The following is a 4624-nucleotide window of genomic DNA, read 5'->3' on the forward strand; positions in this document are numbered from 1 at the left end:
TCTGGTACAAGCCAAACTTAATGTTGCTTAACTTTCTCATTTAACGAGAACTGGTGCGTGAATGTGATTGTGCTGTATATATGTAAAATGTATCCAGTAGAAAATGCAGCTATATTTTTTACTGAATTTTTGAGATGAGGATTGATAATTTGTATTATTTAGATTCTTTGGACTACTGTTCTCATCTTGATTTTTATTTGCACAATGTTTCAGTCGATGTAAGCTTCAAGCATAACCTGTTGAATTCAGAAAAATCTTTTTGACTTGTGGCATAGTGGTTAAAGTAATTTGTAAAATTCATTTGTAAGTTACATTCTTCTGGAGATTGAAGGTTCAATCCTCAGTGCGGGAAGCACTCAAAATACAATTGTGAATTACTTAGGGCTTGTACACAGTTATGACTGTGGATTAAATAAAGGATTCCGTCAGAAATTCCATGCAGACTCTTGAGGCTGACAGAAAGACTCCAGAGTTTGATAATATACATCTTAAGAAGGCTAGAGGTTACATTGGTGAAATGTTGTGAAAATATCATATACGATGAGAGCAATAATCTGTAGAATACAAATAATTTGCAATTTTACCGAAGTTTATGGAAAATAATGTTGATATATTCTTTTTAATATTTATAATAAAAAATGTCAAACTCTAACATAAAGTTATTTTGTCAGATTTTTTGTATTTAAACCTAAATAGCATTCTATCTGACACATCGATATTTGATTCTGCCTAACCTTTTTATCTTTCTTCCTCTTCTAGCATGTTTTTTTACAATATAAAAATAACTTTGCTTTCTGTTTGCTTGGAAAAAAAAAATATTCCGGTTAGGAACATTGTTACAATGGCAGCAATCACTTAAATGACTTAAATAATGGGAATGAGTTGACTCCTATTTTAAGTTGTAAAGAGTTATCTTCCTTACATAATTTGTTTCATTGCAGAGCATTTTTTTTTTTACACATCCTTTTTCTTTCTTATCTTAATAACATTATGTGACCACTTCTTATGTTTCTGGGTACGTGTGTGTTTCTTGGCTATACGTGACTTACACATTAAAATTATTTTCAATTTTATTTATTTACTAGCCTGGGTGCCTGGCGTTGCCCGGGTGTTTGGAGGTGTAAAAAAAAAAAAATGTGGTAGTAGGCAGGCAGGCTTGAGCCCGTGACGTGAAGGCAGAAAAGAAAGTGAAAGAAAATCTGATGTTTTACCACTACTCCATGATGCGACCGGAAGTCTAAAGCGTAATCAATCAAAAGATAATTTACAGAAATTGCATTGCTTTTAAAGCTCCCACGAAAGCAAATTAGACACAAGGTCGTTTTTAATGGGGGGAGGGGGGCTAGCTTCCCCAAAAAGGGGGCACTCTGCCAATATCCAAATAAATAGTAATTGTCTCGGTATGAAGCGTTTCCCTTACATTGACCAAGGACCAATTACAGAACAGATACTACCCGGCCGAAAGGCTAGGCGGTTGTGTTCAAATAGTTTTGCTTTATTTATACGAAAAAGACAAACAAACACTGGAGACGACGGCACTGTGGGAATTTTGTTTAACTCAATCAAAAAAAAAAAAGCTACAGACAATGTTCATTTGCGAATGCGAGATATTACGATCTGAGAAGTATGCGAAAACTTCTCGCAGAATCTAACCGACGGGAGAAGCCTTTCGTGGATATACACAAATGCGGCCATTTTGCTTTTTATATATTAGATTTTGTGATTAAATTAAAAATGTGCAACCATGAATCCTCGACAACGCCAGGTAGATACAGCTAATAATCTACAGAGATGAAGCAATAATTCCTATAAAAATAAAAATGATATTTTGATACATCATCTAACAATATGACTTGATGCATAGGATCAGATGAGCAGTGATGATACAATTAAGTGTTATACCCTGTCTTTTGTGGGTTAGGCTACATTTTTTTGTGTGTTTTCTCAACTTTTTACCTCTTTTGATCATGATTTTATTCTAGTGGACTTGTGTAGTAATTTGATAGTTAAAACTATTGTTGTATTTTTATAATTAAACTGGATGTGCTGGTGACCCGATGGGTCACAACCACTACCATTATTTTTTTTCTACTTTAATTTTATTAGAAAATACTTAAACTGTGACATATTTTAAAAAATCATTCTTCCTGCATAACAAAAATAATGAAGCTCTTTATCTATAGACTAGAAGATGTACCGGCGTTGCCCAGTATTAAACATAACATTAAATTCTTTTAAAAAATGACATAAAAAGGGAGGGGAAAAAATTAGACATGTCCATACTAGTATTATGTTATTTTTCTAAATAGTTCACTTCTTGTAAGTAAAAAAAAAAAAAAATTGCTCAATCTGAGATCGAAACCAAGACTGAAAGGCAGTGAGTCAAGTACGATAACCAGTAACGCAATTGAACACAATCTCCAAAAAATGTTTTCAAACCTTCTAATTCTTAAAATAATGTGAATGATTAGCGCATACGCAGTTGTGAAACAGTTAGTCAACAGAAAAAAATATGACGGCCTCCACATACCAATTTTTCAATTCTGATCCCTTAACAGCCCTTTTTTTGGGGGATGAAAACAGATTAAAATGTTTTCCACGTGTCAGGATTCCATGTATACCAAATTTCAAGTCTGTAGATAAAAATTCATTAAATTTTAGGTTGAAAAGTGCCCTCACACACACACACATTCTCACATTTATAGATATATAGATTATATTATCCTGATTATTTGGTTGGTTTGTTGTTTTTGTTTTACGGCATATCACCTCTTTTCAGGTTATTTAATGGCGAATCCAAAGATTTTGAAGAAAAATTTTTTAATAGAATATATTTGCTGTTTTCAAGTCGGTTTCTATTTAACCCATAGTTGGGACCCTAACAGGTACTACCACTCCGGGTCAGAGTGGACCTGGGAGCAATGGCAATTAAAGGATGGCTCCACACTCCCCAAAGCCCGCAAGATGGGGCCTCACCACTGCATATAGTTTAAGGTCGTATCCAAGACCATCCTTCTTCTTCTTCTTCTTCTTCTTCTTCTTCTTCTTATTATTATTATTATTATTATTATTATTATTAGTAGTAGTAGTAGTAGTAGTAGTTAAAGAGACTTATTTTGCCATCTAATTTACATATGTGCTTGTGGTGTGTACAGATGCATATGTAAATTAGATAACATTTAAAAAAATAATCATTCTTTCTTTAAATGCTAGAGAGCAGTTAAATCAATATCGTGGAAGGAGGTGTGAGAGAAATGCATTAATATTGTCCTGATTATTGATAATTGTGACAAGTATGTGACTTGTTTAGTTAATTACAAATTACGGCTAATTAAAAAAAATTAAAATAAGTCAATTCCAGCACAAAGTAATATTTAGCATGTATTTTGTGTTATCAAAGTATACAGGGGAAAAAAGCCTTAGACTAGCAAACATTGATAAATACAGGATTACTTATCTTTTATCATTTTTTTTTTTTTTTAAGATGGCATCCATATGAAAATAATCCTGATCTGGCCAAAGTATTTTCTGAAAAGAATTAAATAGAATTACATTTGAATTTTTTTTTTTTTTTTTTTTAATTCTGCAATATTCTACAATAAAACTGATGAAATATGTAACCCGTTTTGCCCTGGGCAACGCTGAGTAATACTGCTGGTCTTATTTGACAGAGCCTAGATGATTTTGACAGTTTGCTAGCGTTCCACAAATTTCACTCTTAAAATACTGGAAAGAAAACATTTAAATGATAAATATGAAGCGTTCGTTACTATTTCGATAGACATTAGCATTTTTGGTAATCTTCTATAATATAAATCTCACCTGTCTGTTTAAATATATGTTTGTATGTCTGCCTAAAACTTTCGAAAGAGACGACAGATTTTCACGAGATTGGAATCGTTTTGAAGCTCGACCCGTCAGACAACAAATATCAAAAAATTGGCTAAAGACACCAATTCTTTCACTCTCAACGTGGCATTTTTCTACAGGGAGGGGTCGCTTTTTTGCCGATATTTTTGATTGTCTAGGCTTAATTTAAACCTTCACCACTTCCGATTTGGCGATGGACGCAGTAGCAAAGACGTTAAGTTTTTTTTTTTTTTTCCACATTCTTTTCTGCCTTTGCAGTACAGGTTCGAGCTCGCCTGCTTACTACCACTTTTTTTTTTTTTTTTGCGCTCGCAATTTTTTTTTTTTTTTTTTTTTTTTTTTTTCTCAATGAACACCCTTACACACTCCTCCATTTTCTTTTCTGTCTTCGTGACACAGGTTCGAACTGGGCTGCTTACTACAACTTTTTTTTTTTTTTTTTTTTGCTCAATACACACCTCCAAACACCCGGGTACCACCGGGTACCCAGGCTAGTTCTTATATAAATTTATTATATCTTTTAAATATGAGCATAAAAGAACAATGAAATCAATTTCTCTGGGCGATGGTGACAGTGTGTATGTGTGTGTGTGTGCGTGCGTGCATTGGACTTTGTTTGAACTTAGAATTTTTAAATAGATCGCAACTTGTTGAAAATCGAGTCAGTTCCTCCAAAGAATAGGCTGGAAAGGAACACAAACAAAGAAGGAAGACCCACCATCATTGGCATTTCTGAATTGCTAAACATTTATCC

Source organism: Euprymna scolopes, chromosome 21 (assembly GCF_053919585.1).
Source record: "Euprymna scolopes isolate OS-2025 chromosome 21, ASM5391958v1, whole genome shotgun sequence".
Classification (NCBI taxonomy): Eukaryota; Metazoa; Mollusca; class Cephalopoda; order Sepiida; family Sepiolidae; genus Euprymna; species Euprymna scolopes.